At 37.5% G+C, this 27,484-nt stretch overlaps 1 long non-coding RNA gene across 3 annotated transcripts in view; it reads left to right on the top strand.

Annotated features, from left to right (window-relative positions):
- The first annotated feature begins 231 nt into the window (after positions 1-231).
- Positions 232-27,484, top strand: part of LOC307185416 — a 72,888-nt gene continuing 45,635 nt past the window's right edge. For 2 of the 3 annotated variants that reach the window (XR_013828046.1, XR_013828048.1), the window contains exons 1-3: positions 232-340; positions 24,061-24,185; positions 25,411-26,405. This is a non-coding gene — a long non-coding RNA (uncharacterized lncRNA). The remainder of the gene's footprint in view (positions 341-24,060; positions 24,186-25,410; positions 26,406-27,484) is intronic. The other variant, XR_013828047.1, reaches the window with a different exon arrangement.

Here is a 27,484-nt window from a genome sequence, read left to right as displayed (position 1 = left end):
TGTTCCAAAAATATTTGTTGATTAACAGATGACAACTAAACAGTAACACTATGTTGAGATTGATTCAGAGCCTAGTGGATACAAGCCACTATAAACCTCCACTTTCTCTTTCAGGGCTTATATCACAGTTAATTCCGTTTCAGGCAATCTCCTTCTGATACACAGACACATATTCTTGAGATTCTTTCTCCCTCCTCCACTCTCTTTCAGAGTTTTTCCATTCTTTCCCCAGGAAAGTTTCTCCTCCTTGTGTGATGATGGACTGAGTTACGAAGGCAGAAAATTTTCACGTGCTTGTGAAATTATGATCAACACAGACACATCTACCCTAAAGGAAAATGTATGTTTTTTTTCTCCTTTCTTTTTCTTCCAGCTTTATTGAGATGTTATTGATCTATAACATATGTAATTTTAAGGTGTACAATATGATGATTAGATACACATATATACTGCAAAATGATAACCACAATAAAGTTAGTTAACACCTCCATCCCCTCACGTAATTACTTTTTTTTTTTCTGGTGGTAATAAAATTTAAGATCTACTCTTAACAACTTCTTTCAAGTATAGAATACAATTTGTTTATTATATACATGATGCTGTACATTAGATTCCCAGACCTTATTCATCTTCTAGCTGGCAGTTTGTATCCTTTGACCAGCTTCTCCCCATTTCCCTCACCTCCCAGTTTTAGGCCACCACCATTCTACTGTTTCTATGAATTTGGCTTTTTCAAATTCATAGAATTTGACCAATTCTAGAATTTGACCAATCACGTTGGTCAAATCACGTTGGTCAGGATTTCACATGTAAGTGAGACCATACAGTATTTGTCTTTCTCTGTCTGACATTTCACTTAGGATAATGCCCTTGAAGTCCATCCATGTTGTTGCAAAAGGCAGGATTTCCTTCTTTTTTAATGGCTGAGTGATAGTCCAGTGTGTGCGTGTGTGTGAGTGTGTGTGTATCACATTTTCTTTACCCATTCATCTGTTGATGGACACTTGGGTTGTTTCCATACCTTGCCTATTATAAATAATGCAGCAATGAACATGGGAGTACAAATACCTCTTTGAGATAGCGATTTCATTTCCTTTGGATATGTACCCAGAAATGAGATTGCTGTATAATACGGTCGTTCTATCTTTAGTTTTCTGAGGAACCTCCACACTGATTTCCATAGTGGCTGTATCAATTTATATTCTCAAGAAGAGTACACAAGGGTTCCCTTTTCTCTAATCCTCACCAACGCTTGTTATTCTTGTGTTTTTGAGGATAGCCATTCTAACAGGTGTGAGGTGGTATCTCACTGTGATTTTGATTTGCAGTTCCCTGATGATTAGTGATGTCAAGCACCTTTTCATGCACTTGTTGGCCATTTGTATGTCCTCTTTGGAAAAAATGTTTATTTGAGTACTTTGCCCATTTTTAAAACTATTTTTTGTTTGTTTTTGTTTTTTACTGTCGAGTTATATGAGTTCCTTATTCAATTTGGATATTAATCCCTCATCAAATAGATGATTTGCAAATATTTTCTCCCCTTCCATAGGTTGCTTTTCATTTTGTTGATGGTTTCCTTTGCTGTGCGGAAGCCTTTTAGTTTGATGTAATCCCACTTGTTAATTTTTTCTTTTGTTCTTTGTGCTTTTGGTGTCATAGCCAAAAAATTGTTGCCAAGACCAACGTCAAGGAGATTTTTCCTTATGTTTTCTTCTAGTAGTTTTATGTTTTTATGTCTTACATTTAAGTCTTTAATCCATTCAGAGTTAACTTTTGTGTGTATTGTAAGATAGGGGTCCAGTCTATTCTTTTGCATGTGAATATCCAGTTTTCCTAATACCATTTTTATTGAAGAGACTGTCATTTTCCCACTGAGTATTCTTGACTCCTTTATCAAATATCACTGTCTATCTACATGTGGATTTATTTCTGGGCTCTCAATTCTGTTCCATTGTTCTATGTGTCTGTTTCTATGCTGGTAGCATACTGTTTTGATTATTATAGCTTTGTAACATAGTTTTGAAATCAGGAATTGTGATGCCTCCAACTTTACTCTTTCTCAGAATTGCAAAGCCACATGTTTTGAAGTAAAATTAGAAATGCTAGACTAAGGGTCACCCATCTCAAAAGCATTACAAAGGGTGCAGAGATTCTCTTTAGCATCTCTACAAGTTTTCACTAATATTATCCATCCATCCATCCAACCAACCATCCAATTTAGGATTGCCAGGAAATACTGAGGTTGAGTTAGGTGACCATGACTTTTAATAAAGATCAAAATGGTATGTGTCCTGCACACCCAACCCAGGAGCTCTCATTATTTCTAATGCAGGTGGACAATTGAAATTGTCCTGGATTATGTTTGAGAGAACAATGCAATTGAAGGACAGTAGTACAAAAATAGTTGAAATGTTGGATATTGGAATCTGAGCTGGAGAGCTAAAACAGATGGACACTGTAGAGATCTGGGCAAAGGATCAGTGACCTGGACATTTCAAGTAGGTCGGAGAATGGGTGTGTTGGGAATAATGTAATGAATGACCTGGAAGGTTAGAAGGTGAGTTCCCAGAGAGTGGGGATATATGAGTTTAACATTTAAAGGAGATGCATGCTATCCCCAGGGGTAGCATGGTTCAGGGTGTGCCTGTGGGAGTGGGAGAAGAGATGGGTGGAGAATATCCCTGAAAATGAGGAGACGAAGGAACAGAACGAATGGGGTATTAAATGTGGTTCCATGTGGATGCTGAAATTACTCATAATTTTGTCCACATTGGGGAATCAAGAGTAAGACTTAGGTCCTCAGGCCACATCTTGATTTCCCAAGAGACTGGTGAATGATAGCAACCAGGAGAGAATGATTAGATATATCCTCCTTTTTGTATAGTGAAATCTGCTTTCCTTGAATCATGATTATTCAAGTTAAAAATAATCACTTGTATTTGGTTGTTTTTATTGGTTATTGTACTAGTAAAATATATCAATAGTTTTATTTTCTACTTTTTATTGCAGATATACTATTTCTCCTTCACTGAGTGTTCAGATTGGCTTTGGGGGACTTATCAGGGATCTTAAACATTATTTATAACATTTATTTCAAAGGGAAATGAATTGTAATTCCCAAATCAATGACCTACACACATAAAAATGGAGAATGTAACTTATTTCTAAGTTGTAACTTATTTCTAAGAGAATGGGAGACCCACAAAGTAAGATAAAGTACTTCCCATCTTTCAGCTTGTTTTGGAATGAGCCTTACTCGTTATGTTTCCAAACCTCTCCTCTATATTATGGAAAATGTATTGGCATTTAGATCCTGGATTTGGGTTAGTTTGGTAAGTACTGGTTGAATATTTGCTATAGGTCTGGGGTGGGTGTAGGAGTGCAAGAAATATGTATATGATCCCTGTGTTCAAGAGATTTGAAAGAATATATATATTTGCTTAATTAATTATTACACAATGCAGAATATAATGAGCCAAATTTAGAAAAGAACCCTTATATGGGTGTTAAAAGGATAAAAAGGTAAACTGGTTCATTCAAAAACTACGAGTATTCTTGTGCAGTTTGGGCCTTGTCTTCAAGGAGCTTATAGGTTTGCAAAAGAAATCACGTTGGTCAGGAAAATCCCCAAAATATTCATGGAGGAGGTGATAAACAGTGACAGAACTTCACTGCTGGAGGGAGAGGGGGCTCCACACTGCATTTTGGAGTCTGGAGAGGCGCCCAGGGACCCAGGATTTGGTGGTGGAGGGGTGGTGGGTGGGGTGGACGAACCACATGGTGTAAGGCAAGCTAGGAAAGGTCAGCTGAGGCTGTGCTGGGGGGAAAATGCAATGCCAAAGAGATGCAATTTTTTCCAGCAGACTTTGGGAAACCGTGGAAGGTTTCTGAACAAGTGAGATGCATGATAGCATATAAAATGACATTAAATATAAATACCTCTAATGGAAAGTTCCACCAGTGCAGTGCAGGAGGCAGCGACTATGGCGCATGTGCCATGGGGAGAAATACATATATATGTGCGTGTGCGCACACCATCTCTTTCACTCTAAACACACACACACACACACACACACACACACACACACTCACACATCTTCCCTCTTCAGTAACTAAGCCAGCAGAGGGATGTTGTGCGAATTATACTCTAGGGAAGTGGCCTCGCTGCCTTCCTTTTTCAGCTGATTCCAAGTGTGTTGCATGCTTACCTCCAAATCCTGAACTGTGACATGTGAAGCGTTTCCCTCTGTGTAAAAGCCCAGTTGCACCAGTTTCCCTGGTACTTACTGGGGAAGAAGGCTTCAACTTTCATTCCTTAGCTTCCCAATCTGGCAAGCCTGTCCACACTCACAAGTGCCTTACAAGTTTGCTGATACGTCTAGAAAAATAATAAGTATATGGTGGGATCACATGAACAGTAGAGAATTCTTCATTGCCCTTGTAATAGGAAAAGATTTGCTAACAGCAGACAATATTGAAATCATAATAATGTAATAGCAAAGTGATAAGAGTGAAGGTGATTTTTTTTTTTTTTTTTTGCCATTCAGTGCTCTTATGTGCCTTTTTTTCTTTAGTGGGCCTATATTACTTTTGTTATAAGAAGTGTGCTTCTTTAAATAGCTAAGAAAGTAATGTGCACGCTGTGTGTAATTAAATGTAGGGCCTGAAGCACAGTTTTACAAGGTGGCCCCTTGAAGGCACCCGGAGTAGAGGTGTGGTTCTGCGCCTGTGAGTTTTGAGGTGGGGGGGCGTATGGGGGGCTGTGGGTGGAAAGGGAGGGGCTCTAGGAGGTGAGGTCGCGGGAGGGTGACCATCTTCCTTTATTGACTGTTTGGCTTTTTAACTGGGGCTTGAATCTGTGCACGTTCTTGGAACTGAGATTCTTCCTCAAAATAGCGTGTATTTGCTTTAAAAGCGACTCCAAAGAGAAAAAGTTAAAAAACAAAACAAAACCGAAAAACCAGAAAACCCAGCACACTGGACTGAATAGAGCCAAAGTTCCTATTTCTCAAGAGACAGAAATATACTTCCCCGAGCACAAGGTCCGCCCACCCTCTCCCCGTGGTCTTTCACCAGGATCTGTTGATTCAACGGGGAACAGGAGTGTCAGCAGTTGTGCTGAATGTGAATATGTGGGAGATTACCTTCGCCTCCCCAAGCACCATTAATACAGGGGGGCTTGTCGTCCCAGCCAGCAGGGGCTAGCTTCTCTCAGGTTTCTTTAAGCTACATTTGTTTGTCTGTTATTATTCTTAAAGTTTTCTGGGTAACTATAAGCAACAGACCTTGTTAGTTCCTCTTCAGATTGCCCACTACTCCCCACCCTTATTTCTCACCTCCTGGCATCCTGTTTGTCTCCCTGACTCTGTCCCCCAGCCCATCCCCACCCCAACTCAGCTACCGGCCCTTTTAGCCATGTTTTTCTTCCCTTGGTTAGTTACTTTTAAATTTCTATTTTTATGTGTTCTCATACCAAAAAAGGCACGGCATATATTCAATTTTTAATTCACTGACTTGTGCTTTCTTCTATCATGAACACCTCTAAATTATGTCTCAGTGTGTATTCCAGTGTTTGCCTCCCTCCACCCCTTTTCTTGAAGACACTGTATTTTCAGGAGGGGATAAAAAGGAAATATGGGGGAACTTTGAACTATGTACAGTACTTTTTGGGTGATCTTTGCCTATTTAAAGTTACTCAGTTATGATATGGACAAGAAAGATCTACAATGTATACTGTGTTTATGCTATCAGTATAATCTTTAGTTTATTAGATTTTAAAGAATATTTTAGCCAGTCAGCAGTTTTACATGAGCTGTTTAGACTTACATTTCAATTTTGTTCATTATCGTTGCAAATGGATCTGTTACTTAATGAACATTATGGATTCTAGCACCTCTTAAGTTTAGCAGGTTTATGAGAAATATTTAAAAAATTTTTTGGAATACCATCATAAAAGAAGTCATCAGTACCACTGAATATACAATTCTGCCTAGTAGTCACAGTATCTTCATAGAAAATTCACTTTCTAAAAAAAAGAGGGAAACACTTTCAAAACTCATTGAATACAATTTTTGCTACACAGTAATTTATGTAACCAATTTCCTTTTCTGTGCTGGAGATAAGAAATATAAAGATTCAAAAGAAGCTGAAATTAACAATGGTGGAATCCTAAACTCATTTCTCTTAGTATTTTGTGGCTGTCAGAAAAATGAAGATTTCCCCCAGATTCACACAAGTTTTTCTCCTTTCCCATTTGTGTGTTTACTTGGCACAATTTTCAAATAAAATTCACTGTATTTCACTTAGTCCTGAGAAGATGAGGGCATTTTAGAGAAGTTCCCAAGATTCAGGAGGATACAGGAAAGGCCTTTTTTTTATATATATGTAATTTTGGCTGCTTTGGGTCTTCCTTGCTCCGCGTGGGCTTTCTCTAGTTGCAGTGAGCAGGGGCTACTCTTCGTTTGGTGTGCGGGCTTCTCATTGCGGTGGCTTCTCTTGTTGCCCAGGCTTCAGGCATGCGGGCTTCAGTAGTCGCAGCACATGGGCTCAGTAGTTGCGGCATGCGGGCCCTAGAGCGTGCGGGCTTCAGTAGTTGTGTAGTGTGGGCTCAGTAGTTTTGGCACACGGGCTTAGTTGCTCCGCGGCATGTGGGCTCTTCCCGGACCAGGGATCGAACCCTTGTCCTCTGACTAGGCAGGCAGATTCTTAACCACTGCGCCACCAGAAATTCCCAGGAAATGTCTTGATGAGGATTTATTTACCATGTTTCAGGAGAGATACTGTTGGTAGAATCTGTTTGCTTTCCCTCACCAAATATCTCGAGGTGTTCCCCATTCTGCTGCATTTGAAAGAACCTTTCCAAAGTCCAGTCCTTGATACTTTGCGGTTTTGATTAGGTGGTAGTGCTATCAAATGAGTAGTGCTATTTGTATGACAAAATTTGTCATACTTCTTAATGTATTCCCTTTGACTTTCTTCTGTACTTGAAGCAAAAGTACCTTTAGATTCTTTAAAAAAAAAGAGTTAATTTAATCTAGACCATTTGGTACAGATGACCCGACAAAGATGTATTGTCTAATTCAGACACAGTGATTGCTATGCCTGATGCCCTCCCTAATAACACTGTTGATTATGTTATTTCAATTCTAGATAGCAATCTTTCTATTCTATAGTCTTTAGAAACTAAAGAAGGAAGGCAAAGTTTGTTTATCTTATTTTAAAGAAAACCTTTCCTGTATCATTTTTTTTAAATAAAATGTGTATAATTCAAATTTTCTTTTTGAATCTAAAAAAGGCATCTTTCAAAAATTAAAGAAAAATTGCTTTTATCAGTAGAATTACCTCCCTCCTCAGCTCCCCGTGCAGTTTATACTTCTAGTTAGCTTGCACTCCAGTAGTTATTCGTAAGCTGATTGGGGTAAGGGTTTTATCTTTTTATAGTTCCTGTCTCAACTCTTTATACTTAATGGACAATTCTATATTATTCCAACAACTAATTTCCTTGACCACGTAAATGATCTTTTCCATTTGAATTTATTTATCTATAAAAGGATGTCCACAGTCTGATTTATGTAGTATTGATTTGTATTTTGATATTTTATACCTTATTCCGTATCACTTGCTTTAGTATTTCTGAGTTATACTCCTGAAAATATAAACTTTACTCAAAATAGTGTTATTAGAGTCTAATTTCCCAAGGGGAATATTATAATTAAATATTTTATTCAAACTATTATCAATAAAAATTCCATTCAACATGTCCTCTTACATCACATAAAAATGGAGAGAAAGTTAGACTGGGGATTCAATGAGGAGCACATTAAAATAGTCAAAGACGGTGATATCCACACTTACCTGTGAGGTTAGGACCCTCCTTTCTCCAGTTATCTTGTTTATCATTATTGTTTGGATCCAATTAAATGAAAAGAAACATAACAACAGGATTTTTTTAAAGGTCATATGAAGATGAGATCAAATGGTCAGAAAACAAACTGAGGAATATCACACTTATTTTTCCTAAAGTTTTTGCATTAAATCAAGAGGAAAGACTTTTCCTTACACTGGGTCATGTTTCATATCAGGAAAATCAGAAAAAGGACTGATAGTAAAAAAAAAAGAGTAATTAATTCTATGTAGTATTTCTTTTGCCTATGATTGCATAAACACACTCTAGCTTGTTTGCCAAGCCCACAGAGGCAGAGATCAAACGTATTTCCGCACCCTGCTGCTGATTTGGTTATCTGCGGTGTCTAGTCAATCAAAAAAATAAAACAAAAAACAAAAAACCAGCCAAAGGAAAGAATAGTAAGAATCCTTGGAAAGGAAACTCCCAGCATTAGTCAAATAGACATTATTCAAAAATAGGGCCTGATGTATGTTTATTAGAATGATGTTAATGGAGACATTAACAGCACCACGGCTCTGTAATTGCAATTCTCCATTTCCCACTTTTAGTAGGACTTGTGCCCAAGTTGTAAAAGAGATTTGGATTTGCCAGTGCCTTTCCTGACTCTTTGGACTCAGGGCTGGGGTTCGGCGTAACTGCTGACTATGCCGTTTTCCAATGACATAATTTTATAATCTACAATATTTGCTGGACCTCTACTTAGATAGGGGTAGAATTAAGTAATTTACAACATCCCTGTCCTCAGAGACCTTTCAATCTAAAATGGAAACCAGAAAGATATCTTCACCCAAAGATAACCGATGGTATGAGGAAGTAGATGATATGTTTTTTTAAAAAGTAGTCCAAATAAATAAATAAATATCTGAAGCCAAATAAGCCTTGGCTTCAGAGGGTCAGCAAAGGCTTCATGTGGGAGGAGGGATTTGAGTTGAGCCTGGTGTATCTGGAACAGATGCAGAGACCACAGTGGTTCCAGCAAAGTGTGGAAGACTTGGAGAAAAGAGGTTGGAAAAGCAAGTGAGAGCTGTATGTACGGTGCTTCAATTTAGGTCAAGGGGTAGGGACATCAAACAGTTGGCAACTTATTCTACCAAAGCTGGATTTTCCCAGACCAGCTTGAATTTCATGACATTTGCCCTCTTCAATTGAGGTGATTGTCAAGTGTGATTTAATATTGAAAGTTTTACACTGCTTACATAAATATACTTACAGAAGTTTTTTTTTCAACCTATGTCCTGATTTGGTATTTGGGAAATAGCATCATTTATTCAGTCTTCAAATATTTGCTAAATATCTTGTGCCAAGTACAGGACTGGGCATTTATGTAATAGTTCAACAATTACTAGGTGCTTGCTCTGTGTCAGGCTCTGTTCTAAGCACTCAGGGTACATCACTGAACAAAAAGAAAAGAAAAACCTCTGCTTTCATGGAGCTTTCATTCCAGTGGTATATTAGTTTGCTAGGAATGCCACAGACTAAGTGTCTTAAACAACAGAAGTTTATTTTTTCACATATCTGGAGGCTAGAAATCTGAGATGAAGTGGTCCGCAGAATTGGTTCCTTGTTAGGGCCGTGACGGCAGGATCTGTTCCAGACCTGGATCCTTGGCTTGTAAGATGGTTTCTCCCTATGTCTTCACATTGCCTTCCCTCTGTACTTGTCTGTGTCCAGATTTCCTCTTCTTATAAGGACACCAGACATATTGGATTAGGGCCTACCCTAATCCTCATTTTAACTTAATTACTCCATTAAAGACCCTATCTCCAAATATGGTCATATTCTGAGGTATTGGATGTTAGGACTTCGACATATGGATTTGGCCAAGGGGGTGGGCATGGGACACAATTCAGCCCATAATAGGTGGGCATCGATGACAGAGCAGTGAATGAAGCCTAGAACTCAGGTGGTCCTGGTTACAGTGTGTCAGGCACTGTACCTGGCACACTCATAGGCATCATTGCATTTAGTGCTATAACCAGCCTGTGAAGTAAGTATTGCTGACCCCACTTTATAATGAGGAAACTGAGGGCAGACCACATTTAGTTCGTATGGGGGTTTGCTTTAGTGATACTGTGTTTAATGTTTTCACTGGATTGAAACCTTGGCAATGGAAAGTGAGCCACAGCTAAATGTATAGAGCATATATTTAGGGCTAGTTCAGATTTAGAACTGACAATTTCTAGTTGTTAGTATAGAGGGTGGAGGGTTTTTTTTTTTACATTTGGTTCTAAGAATAAAACAAAAGATAGGAGTAATCTTTGATAATTTTCTCTCTGAAGATATTCAATATGTTGTATTATGTGATAACATTATATATAATAATATATTTATTATAACTAAAATATAAATAATATATTTATTATAAATAAATGTAATTATTTATAATGAATATATAATTATCTAGTATATAAATTCTACAGTTTACATAGCAATGATCATTTTCCTTTTGATTATGTAGGTTTAAATGAAGTTATAGATCCTTTCTAACCTTTACCCTTGATTTATGTCCAGACTAGCAAACCTGCCTTGGCACTGCCTCTATGGAGGGAATCCCCCTCATATTATCTGTTTTGCCTGTTGAACTAACCTTGCTGCTCCTCTGGTGGACAGATTCAGGTTCAGCAAAATTATGGAGGACCAACCATCATGTGGGAGGCCACTTCACATAAATCCATGCTTCTCATAAATATGGAAAACTGAAGGATAATACAGGGCATTTTTTATGAGCATCCATTTTGTTCAATTATTTTATGGGAAAAAATTTAAGTAAATTAGCAGTGAACAATTTAAAACATAATTTAAATACTGAAACAATATAGGTATATATTATAGTATAAAATACAAACTTTTCATAAACTTTCAAGATGAAACCTATTTCAAAAAAGTTGCTTTTGTTTGAGTGTGCCTTCAGTTCAACAGAGGTGTGAACTACAACCCCCACCCCACTTTCCTGAGGGGTTCTTGGGAGAAAACCTTTGAGAAGTTCTGAATAATTTCTTCATTGAAGCTTCATAACAACCATGTGAGGTGTATTATCCTCATTTGAGAGATCAGAAGCTTGGATAAGTTATCTTGCCCTAATTAAGACAACAAGTAAACAACAGAGGCAGGTGTTAAACTCAGACTTTATGATTCCAATTCCAAGGCATTTTTAAAATTTTTATTTTATTTTTCAATTTAAAGTATAATTGATTTACAATGCTGTGTTAGTTTCAGGTGTACAGTAATATATATATATATATATATATATATATATATATATTCTTTTTCAGGTTCTTTTCCATTATAGGTTATTACAAGATATTAAATATAGTTCCCTGTGCTATACAGTAGGTCCTTGTTAGTTATCTATTTTATATATAGTAGTGTGTATCTGTTAATCCCAAACTCCTAATTTATCCTCCCCCCTTCCCATTTGGTAACCATAAGTTTGTCTTCTATGTCTGTGAGTTTGTTTCTGTTTTGTAAATAAATTCACTTGTATCAGTTTTTTTAGATTCCATGTATAAGGGATATCATATGGTATTTATCCTTCTCTGTCTGATTTCACTTAGTATGGTAATCTCTAGGTCTATCCATGTTGCTGCAAATGGCATTATTTCATTCTCTTTATGGCTAAGTAATATTCCATTGTATGTATGTATCACATCTTTAGCCATTCATCTGTCGATGTACATGTAGGTTGCTTCTGTGTCTTGGCTATTTCCAGGGCATTTTATATTGCACTACAGCCATTCCTTGAATTAATAGGCCTCAATCCTCATGAGGCTGGATAAGCCTCACAGCTTTGCATTTCCCCATGTCCCAACCTCATTCGCTCATGGATTCATGCACTTATTTGTGCATTTAGTCAACAAATATTTATTGGGAGCTTAACATGTGCCAAGCTTTATGCTGGGCCCTAAAGACAGAGTAGTTAGCAAAAAAAGGCATAGTTCTTTCCCTCAGGGAGCCTATAGTCTAGTGGGGAACAGATATTAAACAAATAATTGCCAAAAATATTGTTTACAAACTGTGGTAAGTGTTATAAAGGAAAAATATAGAGTGCCAAGAGAGGAAAAAACAGATGAATTAATTTAGATTAATAGTCAGAAAAGCCCTCTTTAAGAAAGTGACCTTTAACTTGTGGTCTGACACATGAGTTAGCTAGAGGAAAACTTATCTGCACTTTAAATAGTTACAAATTGACATCCTACAAAATCCAACACTATAATTCCCTCTATCTTCATTATTCCTTCTTTGTCTGTAATAAGACTGAATTCTCACCCTCAGCCATCAATTTATCCCTTTCTATTATATTCTTCTGACTGTCCATCCATCCATCCATCATCCATCCATCCATCCATCCATCCATCCATCCATCCACCCATCCATCCATCCACCCAAACTTCATTGAACATCTACAATGTCCCCGGCACTATTGTGCCCCCAATCCTTTACTTTTCCATCTTCTCTCTCCTCTCCTTTTCTCTCCTTTGACCGCTTTAACCTTCTGCCCCTTTATTTGATTCTTGGATAGCCTATTTTTGACCTACATCTTCAGTGTTACACCCTTCCCAGTCCTTTCTGTCACTCCTCTTCCCTTTGGCTAAACTATCTTGATAGTTTATTCATCTCTGGAATTATTCATCTCTGGAATCTTGTTCATCCTTCTCATCTTATTTTCAACAAATAGATTGTTTCCCCACATTTTTCTGAAAATTTTCTAATCAGGTACAAAAAAATTGTACCTAATTTTCTAATCAGGTACAAAAAAATTAATCATACATTCTTTTTGTGTGTTTGTGGCCAGCTAATTAGAATTTCATCCCTTAATAAAGAGATGCTGCTAATATAAAACAACCCCCTTTTTTCATCTATCTATATATCTATCTACATCTATCACCTATTTATATTTTGGATCATTTCTTTCTTTTTAATTATAAACTCCCGGAGATAGTTATATCTGTTTAATTTAATACAGCATCTGGAACTTATGGTAATAACTTCTTAAACTTTTAAGAGTCACATCTTTGGGGGTCTACTAATGTGTCTGTTGTACCTCTGATATAAATGTAGAAATGAATTCAGAAATGTACAGCCCAAGATTAACCTGCTTTCAGATTCTCCTATAAAATTATCTGTGTCCTTTCTGTCACAACCTGGACATGCGAAATCCAGGTCAGCAAAAATATAGTGTATCATCAACTACTTAGGCAAATCCACCAGGAAAGGATCCACCTTACCCCTCTGTTTCCACACAAGTCAGTTAAATCCAACAAATGTCCTTTGGAAAGTCTGAAGGGCTAGGGTACACTATCTAGAAAATTCCACCTATCAAAAGGTAAGTAGAGGGGATTTCCCCTTCAAGGCATGGTGGAATAACAATGACCAGACTTAACTGCCCACCATAAATAATTAGAAAGTTAGATAAAATATGAAACACTGACTTTCAGACATTGGACAACAGTCTGCATAGGACTGTGATCCTTGAGAGAAGAGAACCATAGTGAGCTTGATAATTGCCCTGGCTTTCTGCCTGGAAGCAATTTCTAGACTGTAGATCCAAACAGATCCTGGCAGCCTTGCTGAGTTGACGAGATGGAGGTTGGAGTTTTGGGAGTCTGTAGTAAGGCAGAATTTTGGGAAGGAGGGAGCTATGCAGAAAAAGAGCTCCAGGAACATGTAGTGTAGGGATGTCTTGTGTTTTTGTTGAATACCATGACACAAATGTATAGAATGACACTCCACAAGGCTGGGCAGAAAAGACTGATGAATTTTAAACTGAATAAATCCCAGGGCACACATGAAGTGAGAAAATGTTCGGGGTTTGACTAGCCAAAGGGGTGAGTCCTTGTTCATCCTTGGAACATCCAGTGGAGACTCTAAAGTAATCATACATTAGTAGTGAGTCTGAACTATCCTTGGAGGGAAAGACCCTCTAGAACAGTGTTGGAAATATTTTCTTAAATTTACAGATAGCAAATATATTTGGCTTGTGGGTCATATGGTCTCCATCACAGCTAGTCAGTTCTGTCACTATTGTGTGAAGGCAGCCACAGACAATACATAAGTGAATGGGTGTGGCTGTGTTCCAATAAAACTTTATTAACAAAAACAGGTGGCCAGCCTATGGGCTGTAGTTTGACCACTGCTCTAGACTAGCACTGACCAATAGAAATATAATGCAAACCATATATGTAATTTTAAATGTCTGGTAGCCACAATAAAAAAAGTAAAAATAAATAGGTAAAATTAATTTTAATAATATATTTTATTTAACCCAGTATATCTAAAATATTATCAATTCAACATGTAATCAATATAAAAATTATTAATGAAAATGTTTGCATTCTTTTTTTCATACTAAATCTTCAAAATCTGTTGTGTATTTTATACCTATATCACATATTAATTCAGATTAGTAATATTTCAATAGCCACATAGTGATTACCATTGGATAACACAACTCCAACCTCTTAAAAACAGGTCTTGATGGAATCAAACTGATGAGCAATTAACTTCACCACCCACCAAAATAAAGTCCAATGTTCTTTAAAAGAAGACAACACAGGGTAGCCAAAATAGGTCAGTTGGGAGAGCATTAGACTGAAGATCCAAAGAAGACAACACAATGCAGACACTTGTCAATATCAAATAAAAAATAACTAGACATGCTAAAAAGTGGACAAAAAAAAAAAAAACCTACAACAGGGAGAAGAATTAGTTAAGAGAAACAGACCTAGAAATGACAAGGTAATAGAATTAGTGGACAAGGGTGTTAAAACAGGCTTTATTATTATGTATAAATATCTAAAGGAAAACAATAAAAGAATCAGAAGAAAAGTGAAAGGTATAAAAAGAACCAAATGAAACTTCTAGAGATGAAAACTACAATATCTGAACTGAAGATTTTGCTGGATAGGATTAACAGCAGATTAGGCACTGCAGAAGAAAAGATTAGTAAACCTAGCAATTGAATTGATCCAAGATGAACCACAGAGAGAAAAAAAGACTGAAAAAAATAAAGGAGAAGAGGTTCAGTGATCTGTGGGATAATATAAAATTATCTACTGTAAATGGGGAAAGGAAGAGGGGGCAGAAAAAATATTTGAAGAAATAATGGCTGAAATACTTTAAGATTTGATGAAAACTATATTTCATAAATCCAAAACCTTAAAAGCTCATAAAGAAATTAAGGCACATAATAGTCAAATTGCTGAAAACCAGCATTGAAGAGAACCTTAAAAGCAGTTAGAGAAAAATACAGATTCCACAAAGAGGAACAAACATAAGAGAGACAATACATTTAACCTCAGAAACTTTTCTAGCCAGAAAACAATGAAATAACATCTTTAGAGTGCTGAAGAAATAAAATCACTTTAGAATTCTGTATCCATTGAAAATGTCCTTCAAAAACGAAAGTGAAATAAAAACTTTATCAGATAAACAAAACGAGGGAATTTTTTTGCCAGCAGATACATACTACAAGAGTGTTAAAGAAAATTATTCAGGGTAAAACAAAATGATACCAGATGAAAACTTGGAGTATAGTGTGCCAGAAGTGCTAAATATGTGGACAAATATACAAGATTTTGTTTCTTTAAAAAGTTAATTTCACTGTATTAAAAAAATATTATAATGTATTTTTGAGAATTATCAAATATTAGAAGTAAAATGTATGACAATAACTTGAAGGACAGGGTGAGGAAAATAGCAGTTCATAGTTGTAAGGGTTTTATGTTGTATACAAAGTGATATAATATTATTTGAATATATATTATGAGTTAAAAATACATATCGTAAAGGGTAACACAATCACTAAAAGTTTAATAAGTTAAGAAAAAATATGTATCACCGACAGTGCTATGTATAAATGGAATACTAAGAAGTATCAATTAATTCAAAAGAAGCAGGAAAGGAAGAAAAAAGTAACAAGAAAAGATGAGACAAGTAGAACACAAATAGTAAATGGCAGATTTAAACTTAACCATATTGATAATTATACTAAATATAAATGGTCTAAAAACTCCAATTAAAAGTCAGAGATTGTCAATCTAGATTTAAAAGGTAAGATTATATTACATGCTTTGTGTAAGAAAACCACTTTAGGGCTTCCCTGGTGACGCAATGGTTGAGAGTCCGCCTGCCGATGCAGGGGACACGGGTTCGTGCCCCGGTCCAGGAAGATCCCACATGCCGCGGAGCGGCTGGGCCCATGAGCCATGGCCGCTGAACTTGTGCTCCACAATGGGAGAGGTCACAACAGTGAGAAGCCCACGTACCACAAAAAAAAAAAAAAAAAAAAAGAAAACCACTTTAAATATATAGACCAGATACGTTAAAATAAAGAGGATGGAAAAAGATATACTATGCAAACGCTAATTACAAGAAAGCTGGAGTAGCTATATTAACATTAGACAAAGCAGACAACTAGGAACAAGAAAGGAGCTTTCATAATGATAAAGGAGTCAATTCATCAGGAAGATATGACAATATTAAATGTAATAGAGCTTCAAAATACATGAAACAAAACCTGACAGAATGAGTCAGAAGTCTGGGAATCACTTAAATTCTTTGAAATTAATAAGTTGTGTGGCATTGGGGAAATCATTTAATTAACCAAAAGAGACCATATGTTAGTCATAAAACAAGTGCTAACAAATTTAAAAGTATTGAAATCATAGAATTTGTCCTTTGACCATAGTGAAATTAAATTAGAATTGAATAAGAGCTATTTGGGAAATCTCCATATATTTACGAATTAAACAACACACTTCTAAGCAACATATGGATTGGGAATTCCCTGGCAGTCCAGTGGTTAGGACTCTGTGCTTCCATTGCAGAGGGCACGGGTTCGACCCCTGGTTGGGGAACTAAGTTCCTGCATGCTGTCTGGCGTGGCCAAGGGGAAAAAAAAAACAACACATGGGTGGTCAAAGAAGAAATCACAAGGAAATTTAGAAAACATTTTGAACGAAAATGAAAATAAAAACATGTATCAAATTTATGAGTTGTTAATGCAGAATCCCAAGGGAGATGTATAGTTAAATATTTATATTAGAAAAGAAAAAAGGTCTAAAATCAATAATCTAAGACTATACCTTAAAAAGAAAGAAAGAACAAATTAAACCTGAAGAAAATAGAAGGGAGAAAATAAAGACGAAAGCAGAAATTAATGACATATAAAAAAAATAACAGAGCCAACGAAACTGAAAGCTGGTTGGTAAATTTCAACAAAATGTATAAACCTCTAGCTAGATTCATTAAGAAAAAAAAAAAGGTCAAAGACACAAACTGTCAATATCAGGAATGAAAGTGGGATGTGCTACAGATGCTATAGACATCACAAGGATGATAAATGAACATATGAATAATTTTACATAGATAAATTTAACAACTTAAATGAATGGGCAAATTCTATAGAAGATACAACTTACCAAATATGACTGAAGAAGAAGTAGAAAACCTGAATATCCTTAAATCTAGTAAAGAAATTAAATGTATAAATTAAAAAATTTCCCACAAATAAAACATGGATTCACTTGTGAATTCTATCAAATATTTAAGAAAGAAGCATACCAATGTTTCACAAACTCTTTCAGAAAATAGGAGGATGAAATCCTTCCAAACTCATTTCAAGAGGCCAGCATCACCTTGATATGAAAATCTGACAGTAACATTACAAGAGAGAAAAAAAGAAAAACAACTATAGATCAGTATGCCTCATGAACATAGTCACAAAAACCCTTAGCAAGATACTAGCAGATTGAGCCTAGCAATCTCTTAAAGAAATAATGCATCATGACCAAAGGGGTAAGGGTTGTTTCAGGAATGTAAGAAAATCTAGAGGAAGACCATTGAAGGTAGGGGTGTATGCCAACGAGAAGTAAAGATAAAGAGGGAACAATAGTCTTGATTTCCATTCTTGTTTAGAGCAGCTGACATTTCTGAGCATTTACCACATTCCAGGAAGCATGTTCAGAGTGGTATGTGAATGATCTCATTTAGCCTCTGCAAGAACCCTGTGAGGTAGGCACCATTTATAAATAAGTAAACTAAAGCACAGAAAAACTTAAAAGCCTGTCCACAGTCCCATAGCTATTAAGATTTGGACCTTTGTTGTCTGTCTCCAGATCCTGCACTCTTTACTAATGTACTCTCTACACAGAACAGCTCATTTTCTGTGCTTTTGCCTAGCAAGACTTATTTCATCACTTCTAAACATTTATCCACTTTTTCAGTCCATAATTAAGAACTGCCATCTGAGTCAAAATATTAAGCAGTTCCAAATGCAAAATACTTCTAAATAAAAATATGTTTATTAAACTATAAAACTCATAATACTAGAGTGGGAGATGTGCTGCATTATACCCTCCTAAGTTTTTATGTGGCTACAAATGTTGCCATCTCCAAGAAGTGGAAAGAATACTTTCCCTTCTTTATGTGTAGGACAAAATGCTTTTACTTGTTCCCATGTGTAGACCTAGATTTCAATGCTGGCACTACGACTTGGGCAAGGTCTTTAAGCTCTCTGGGCTTTAGTTCTCAGATTTGTAAGATGGAATGGTTCTGCCTCCCGAAAGGGATAGTGTGAGGATGAGGAAGGCATCCAGGTATTCTTTTCTTCTCTCTGCTTCTCCCTGGCTTTTCTCCTCCATGATGCTTCTTCAGAGTTTCAAAAGTTTGACCTTCTCCAGAAAAGCCGTTTTCAGACTTTTCTGGACCATTGTCCCCAGTAAGAAATAACTTTACTTCACAAACCAGTAGACACATTATACACATACGTATATATAATGAAAATGATCTCTTAGTTTATTGTACAAACTAGGAAAGTTATTATTTTTTTAAAGTAACTATGCTGAGCCAACAGGAATAAACTGGGGATGTTATGGGAAAATTGGGCCACATGTCACAAAACCATTTACCCTTATTCATTTTGATGCACTCTTATTTTATCATGTATTCTAGTTAATTAAAAATATTTAAGTTGAAATATAGTTGATATAGTTAATTTTAAAAATGCTTTTCAGACCTACTAAATAGATTTTGTAACTGACAAATGAGCCCCTACCCAAGCATTTTTATTCGCTTTAGAGAATAACTTATCTGACCATTCCAATATTCCTGGAATCCAGAAGTGTTGAAGAATAGCATACACAAATATGGAGAATCTCTAGAGAACTCAGATGCAGGACAAGATGCGTTCTGATTGTCATAACCACACTCATTCCAACTCTGTTTCTGTTCATTCATTCATTTATTATCCATTCTTTCATCCCCTCATTTATCAAATACTTTGAGCACTTTTTTTTTTTTTTTTTTTTTTTTTTTTTTTGCGGTACGCGGGCCTCTCACTGTTGTGGCCTCTCCCGTTGCGGAGCACAGGCTCCGGACGCGCAGGTTCAGCGGCCATGGCTCACGGGCCCAGCCGCTCCGCGGCATGTGGGATCCTCCCGGACCGGGGCATGAACCTGTGTCCTGTGCATCGGCAGGCGGACTCTCAACCACTGCGCCACCAGGGAAGCCCCTTTGAGCACTTTCTATTGGGTTGGCCAAAAGTTTCCTTTGGTTTTTAGGTAAAAATAAAAGACACATTTTTCATTTTCACCAAGAACTTTATTGAACAATGTATTCACCATTTTCTTCCACTACCTTCTGCCATTTTCCTGGCAACTTCATAACTCCATCTTCCCAAAACTTTTTATCTTTTTGAGCAAAGAACTGTTCCAGGTGCCTTTTATAATCTTCCAGGGAATTGAAATTTTTTTCCATTAAGAGAATTTTGTAAAGACCGAAATAAATGGAAATCCAAAGGTGCAATGTCTGGGGAATATGGAGGATGAATCAGAACTTCTCAGCCGAACTGTAACAGTTTTTGCCTAGTCATCAAAGAAACATGCGGTCTTGCATTATCCTCATGGAAGATTATGTGTTTTCTGTTGACTAATTCCAGACGCTTTTCGACGAGTGCTGCTTTCAATTGGTCTAATTGGGACCAGTACTTTTTGGAATTAATCATTTGGTTTTCCGGAAGGAGCTCATAATAGAGGACTCCCTTCCAATCCCACCATATACACAACATCACCTTCTTTGGATGAAGACCAGCCTTTGGTGTGGTTGGTGATGGTTCATTTCACTTGCCCCACAATCTCTTCTGTTCCACATTATTGTACAGTATCCACTTTTCATTGCCGGTCACAATTTGTTTTAAAAACAGAACGTTTTCATTACGTTTCAGTAGAGAATAGTATGCAGAAATATGGTCAGGAAGGTTTATTCGCTTAACTTATGTGGAACCCAAACATCAAAGTGATGAACATAACCAAGCTGGTGCAAATGATTTTCAGTGCTTGATTTGGATATTTTGAGTATGTTGGCTATCTCCCGCGTGGTATAACATTGATTGTTCTCAATTAATGTCTCAGTTTGATCGCTATCAACTTCAGTTGGTCTACCCTACCATGGAGCATCATCCAGTGAGAAAGCTCCAACACGGAACTTTGCCAACCACTTTTGACACGTTCGATCAGTCACAGAACCTTCTCCATACACTGCACAAATCTTTTGGTGCGTTTCAGTTGTGTTTTTACCTTTCTTGAAATAATAAAGCATAATACATGGAAAATGTTGTCTTTTTCTTCCATCTTCAGTATTAAAATGGCTACCCAAAAATTCACTAATTTTGATAAGATTGTTTTTTAATGCATGCTGATATGACAGCTGTCACAATACAATCTAACAAAATTGTTTCGAATGAAGTTAAAGACAACTGAGTGCTACTAGAGCCATCTTACAGGAAAAACCGAATGAATCTTTTGGCCAACCCAATATATCACCAAGTGCTGGAACCAATCAGATACTGGGTGCTGGGACTTGGTTCCCTCTCTTAAGGAGTTTCTGTAGTTCAGTAGGGCTGGCACATGCGTGGACAGATCGTTACAGGACAAGGAGATGAGTGACGTCGTACAGAGATGATCTAAAGGTTGTAGGAACGTGGAAGAAAGCTCCACCAACTTTGCGGGGGGAGGAACAGAGGGTTCAGAGGAAAAGAGTAACATTTAGAAGTACTATGACGTTCTTGAGAAGGACGGTGAAGCACAGAAGGTGGGAGGAGCTACTGCAATCTGGCGGCCATGCCCTCAATGCAGCTCACGCACAGGCATACACGATACCGGGGTTGATGTGTGGCTGTATCTACTTCCCTTGTGTTTCTCAAATTTATTTTAGACTTCATGAGAGTACTCACACCCTTTCTATTTCGGTCTCCCTATTTTTTTTTAACACACAGTGAACGGGTGCTAGCTCCCCCTTCTCTTTCTCTTTTCCTATCCAACTCACCCGGCTTTATATTTCTCCAAGACACTTTTCACCTTCTAAGTATCCTTATAATTTACTTATCTATTATGTTTACTCTGTTTCCTCTTCCTAGAATGTAAGCTCAGAAAGGAGAAGATTGGTCTATTTTGTTCACTGTGGTGTCCCCCTGCTCCTGGAAAAGTGCCTAGTACACATACAGTGGGTCCCTGATAAGTAATGGGAATGACCTGAAATAGCCAATTTCTGTATCGAGGACATAATTATTATCCGCTCATATTTGAAGGAAAATGTATAGGAAAATAAAAGCCTACAAGGGACCATTGACAATAGCATCATTTTTCTCCCTCCCTTCAACAGTATTTATTGATCACCTGCTCTGTGTCAACCCTACTCTGAGCACTGGGATTTCAGAGCTGAACAGAACAGATCCTATTTCTATCTTTATGGCGCTCACCTGCCAGAGGGAAGCAGATGTTAATGAACTATGTAATTGCAAATTTGGGATAAGTGCTTAGAAAAAAAGTAGAGGGTGCTATGAAAGCATGAGACAGCAGCACATGACTTGGCCTGGATGATCCAGGAAGTTATTTTTAAGCTGAGTAGAAGTTCACTCAAGGAAAGAGGGGGAGAGAAAGCATTGGAGCAGAAGAAACAGAATAACAAAGATTGCAGAGTGGGAGAGAGAGTGCCTCTAGTCTTCCAGGTATGGCTATAGCCAGAGGGAGGGAGGAGGGACTTAGCGTAAGAGAAGAGGTAGATGAGCAGACCAGGTAGCTCCAGGTGGCTGCACATGTCAAGTGGCTGGCTTTTTAGTTCAAGAGCAAAGGGGAGCCTTGAGTGGGGTGTAAGCTGGTGGATGTTGAAATGAAAAGATAGCTCAGGTTAAAGTGCAGACAGGGGATAAGGGAGGAGGGCAGATAGGATGTGGGGAGGCAAGTTGGGAGGGTGCTGCAGTGGTCAAAGCAAGATGTGATGGTTGGAGTGGAAATGAAGAGACATGCGTAGAGTAGAGAAATATTTATGAGATAAAATTGAAGTCAGTGGCTTTTCCATGGTCTCAAATAAATAAATTACGGCTTGTATGTGTAAGGTTTTTGGATGTTTTGATGAACCAAAATGTAAATAAAGAAGCGTCTTGAGTGGTTTGTCAGCATTCTCTGTGATATGTGTCCAAATATTAGTAAGAAGTGAGCCCCATCTACAATGATCTAGTACCCCCTATGTGGCTGGGGGTGCTTCTGGGGAGGGAAACGAGGGAGTGTTATTGGGAAAGTTAATATTGTTGAGGGTAAGATAAGAAAAGATGTATGTGTGTGTGTGTGTGTGTGTGTGTGTACATGCATATGACTAAACACGGAACCCTGCCCTCACCCCTTTCACATCCTTCCTTCTATTCCTGCTTCTTTCTTTTCACATATTCCTCTCAGCTTACAGAGTTTAAGATCAGTGGTTCTCAATATTTCTGGGACCTTATCCTGAGAATAAGGCACATCCAATACACACAGAAAATTTCATACCATATATCAGGGGCTCTGGAACCCCAGATTTAAGAATCTCTGACCTGTAGAGTTTGTAAAAAGTCAATTCATAGACAAAAATAAATATATTTATCCAATAAATATATGAAAGATGATCAAGCTTACTAACAATCGGTTGAGCCAACCATGAGATAACATCTCTCATCTATCAGATGGGTAAAGGTTCAAAACTTGATAATACCAAGCTTGGCCATAGTTGGGGGAAATGAACACTCTTGTATACTCTGGGTGAAAACAAAATGAAACAACTTCTTAGGTCCTTTAACCTAGTAATTCCAATCCTAAGAAAACATCCTTTAAGAAAACAAACATAGGTGTGCAATAGTCAAGGACGTACACTGCAGCAATGACAGAAAATTAGGAACTGCCTAAATGACCACCAACAGGGAAATGGATAAATACATGTGAAACATACCCTTACCGTATAGTGGAATACTATGCAGTCCAAAAGAATGAGATCAATCTGGACTGACGATATATTAAGTGAAAAAGTCAAGTTGCAGACCAAGATATGTAGCACAATGCATTCTCTATTAGAGAACTCACAAAAAGATCTGTGTTATATGTAAATGCTTTTGTATATATTTAGAACATATATACATGGATTTACATGAAACTCTTCATAGTGATTAACCCTGGGGAGTAAGATTTGGTTGAGGGGATGGGGAGAAGTCAGGCTTGAAATGAAATTTTCCTCTTTTATTTTATGTACTTCTCTACTGTTTGAATTTATTTTAACGAGCCTGTATTACATGATCTTAATTCTTAAAAAATAAAGGTAACATAGGAATTTCTCACCTTGAGCTTCTTTTCAACTGTACAGCTCTCCTTTAAACTTTGAGATGGAAGAAGAGACAAGCCATAGATGTAGCTCAGTCTCTTCCTCTGATTATGATATTTTTGTGACATCCCATTGTGTTGGGGATTGAGTCCAAACTCCTTAACTTAGCACTGCAGGTTTTCCTGGATTTGGCCCCTTGCCAGCCTCCCCAGTGTCTTCAGCCATCTGCCAACACGTAGACTCTGCCCTCTCTGGAACTCACCAGGGCGTGGAGTTCCTGGGATTCTCCATGGTTTCTGATACACGTTCACTTTCACAGGCTGATCGTTTGCCTGTAATGACATCCTCAGCTGCCTAACACACGTCCTGTCCTTCAAGACTCAGTTTCAGCATCACCTTCTCCAGAAGATCTGGCCCCCTAGCCACCTCCAGCCCAGTGGTTAGGGTACTGCTAAGTGCTCTGTGTCTTGAGGCATACCTCCCATATTATACCACTTTTTGTGCCCTACTGCCACTTTAGTATCTGTTTCTTCTAGGTGAGAACACCCTGAGGACAGAAGCTGTGCTTTGTGTCACTGTGTTCCCGGTGCCTGGCTACAGGAGGCCCCCACTAAGTCGGAGGGTAAAATGCCCACACCCCCTTTCCGGGATCCTCAGAGAAGTATGAGACACTGAATTTTAAAATTTCTTGCGAATTACTTTTTCACATGGAGCCTAAATTGAAATTTAGAATCACAAAACCACAGCACTTTCTAAACGGAAAGGACTTAGAAGTTATCTAGAGGAGTTGTTTTCAATTAAGAGTCTGTAGACTAGTGCAAGTTTCCACACTCCAAGGAAAAATGAGAAAAATATGAGCAATGGAGCAGATTAAAAAAAATTCAGGTTAAATGCATTCAGTTTAAATAATATTTCCTATTCTGAGATTATCTCTCCCTCTCATTTTAAGGTTAGTTATGAATTATATGCTTGTAGTTTTAATTGTTCTATTAAATCAAAAATTCTGGAAACTCCAGCCCTTGTGTCTTTCCCCTCAGAACTAAGACCCAGAGAGATTGTGGCCCTGCTCACAGCCAAACCAAGAAATAAACATTTCAGTCTGGTATCCTTCTGCTGTTGTGTGTAATGCAATTGTGTACATTCAAAAATTTTATAGGTATGTTTGTTGTGATTGGTTTTCCGTTCAGCATTTTAAATTAAGGAATGAAATAATCGGTTAACATATTTGTTGTGTTATAATCAGAAACAGGCTTGCTCTCTGAGAAGTATCTATAACCATATGACATTGCTGTCTGTCAGTATCTGGTGAGGTTTTAAGAAATGTCAGAGTCTTGAAATTATATCTATGTAATATTAATATTGAGTTTGATATGGAAATAAAGACTGTTTTCTTTCAAGTTTTGGATGCTTCTTAAGTTTGAAGGTGTTCTAAGCACCTTAAAGAAAGAATTTAAAGAGACTTTGGATTCGGCTATTGATGTAATTCTGATCTTAAACATCTGAATACTGTCCAGCAAAAAAATTCCACTTCTAAAAGTTTATCATAATAAAATAATGAGAGATGCATGCAGAAATGCATGTATAAAGGTATTCATTAAAACATTTATGTTAATGAAGATTAGAAAAAAAATAAATGTCCAGTTATAAAGAATTGGTTAAATATTTCGATCTAGTCATTTTACAGAAGGTGCTTTGGTTATTAAATAGGGCTGTATTTTTATCTTCTTCTATATACTGTATTTTCTAATTTTTATCTACCACAAACATTTTGTACTTATATAACTGAAAAATCTGACATTATAATTTAATAGCTAATCAAAGTTGAGTATATGAAACTCTGTTACAATTTTTTAACTTTAGCTTTTACATCTTCTGTTTTTATGTAGTTTAGCTTAACTTCAGCACCTGACACTGAGCTGCTATAGAACAGCACACAATCCAATGGAAAGCTGTCATTTTCATTTTGAACACTGTGTTCTCCTGCAAGTTCACATCTGAGGCCTGTACATTCTAATCAAGTATCAAGAAGGATACGCACAAACATAAACTCAAAGATCTAGAAAACATTTGAAGATGTAATCAGTTGAAATATTCCTTTTTTTCTCTAGACCTGGCTGCATCTTAGCTCGGAGTAAGAATTTTGGCCATGGCTTTTGCCAGGGTTGCAGCCTAAAAGCCAGAATGAATAGTATCTTTAGTATTTGCAGCTCAGAATTCTCTCTCTGAAAGAGGAAGACAAGAGGTGCCTGATTCCATCACAGCTATGTATGCCTGTGTGTGCCCCTGTGTGCACACGAGTGTGTGTGCATGTATGTGTGTGTCTGAGAGAGGAGGGAGAAGGGGAGAGGAGGCGAGGGGATGGGGGAGAGGCAGAGAGAGAAAGAGAGAGAAACTGAGTGGGATTGTGTAAAGGGTTTCTGTTATCTTCGGCACTAGGTTAATTTGTCCTTTTAAAGTTCTTATAGACTCTGACAGTTCTTCCTAGTAGTTGTCCTACTTTTAATTCATTAATTAATTAATTGTTCAATGTCTGACTCCCTTTCTAGAAGGTAAGAGACATGAGGGCAGGAGCCATGTCTCCACCCCCATCTCTGTTTCCTTAGTTCCTAGCACAGTGCTTTTTGCATATGTAGTGAGGATTTAATAAATATTAGTTGAATAAATGCATGCATAGATCTCAAAAAAACCTTATTTTTTTTTTTTACCTTGTCTAACAGTGTCTGTGGCTGCCGTAGCTTCCCCCTCACCCTTCTTCCAGCTGCTTCTTAAAGCCATTTTTAGGACAGGAGAGGACCATTTCCGCAGACTGAAGGAGGCGCTTGTCGGTTACTTCTGCAGCAGGAGGGTTGACCCACCCTCCATCCATTGAGAGCTTCGAAAGGTGAGACCTAGGCTTCAGCCCTGTTTTTTTTTTTTTTTCTGCTTAAAAATTTTATTTTATTTTATTATTATTTTTTTACATCTTTATTGAAGTATAATTGTTTTACAATGACGTGTTAGTTTTTGCTTTATAACAAAGTGAATCAGTTATACATATGTTCCCATATCTCCTCCCTCTTGCGTCTCCCTCCCTCCCACCCTCCCTATCCCACCCCTCCAGGTGGTCACAAAGCACAGAGCTGATCTCCCTGTGCTATGCGTCAGCCCTGTTTTATGGACGTTAGGATCGGTGTTTGCACATCCCTTCTTAGCTGCTCCTATGCTCTAGATAGTTCCGTGACAAAAGCCAAGCATCTATTTCACCGTCTGCAGAAATATAGGGCTGTCGCCTTTTTAGGGAGGCTGATTTGGATGCCAGTGTGACTGTGGGAACCCCAGCTCTCTCATAGACAAAGTACACATCCATCTTTAACTTGTGCAACATGCTAGGCTTTGCCTCGGGGAAGCTTGGTGCAGGCAGGCATTTTTGTCTGTGCTCTTCACTGCTGTCTCCATCCCTAAGGACAGGGCTTGAATGCCCACTCTGTGGGCCCTCAGTAACTATTTGCTGAATGAGTGAATGAATGATGAAATAGCCTCATAGCCGGTGAATGTCGTCTTGTGTTTGATGCGCCATTTTGCCTGTATTTCACCCAGTTAAGAACTTGAAATGTGTGCTGTTTATGAAGAGGGCAACCTTTTGCTCACCCTTCCCACCCCCAATCCCCCATCACAGTCTTGATACTCTGCTGCACAGTCCTTCTAAACTGGATGCCAGTTCTCCCATTTTCCTTTAGAGAACAGGCCAAACCATAAATGTTGGCAATCATGTGCTAGTGAGTATGTTGTTACAAAATTTCCAAATCTTCTGATCAACCCACAGACTTTACAAGTATAATAAATTCACTTTTTTTTTTGGTAAAATGCTATACTTTCAAATCAATGTTTTCCATAAGAATACTGATCTTTGCTGTGTGATTCAGAAATCAGAGAACAAATGGTGATAATATATGCTAAAATTAAAATTAGTCCACCTCCTTT

Source organism: Stenella coeruleoalba (genome assembly GCF_951394435.1).
Source record: "Stenella coeruleoalba genome assembly, chromosome: 4".
Lineage (NCBI taxonomy): Eukaryota > Metazoa > Chordata > Mammalia > Artiodactyla > Delphinidae > Stenella > Stenella coeruleoalba.
The sequence above is the reverse complement of the archived record's forward strand: the minus strand, read 5'-3'. Positions and strand labels throughout refer to the sequence as shown.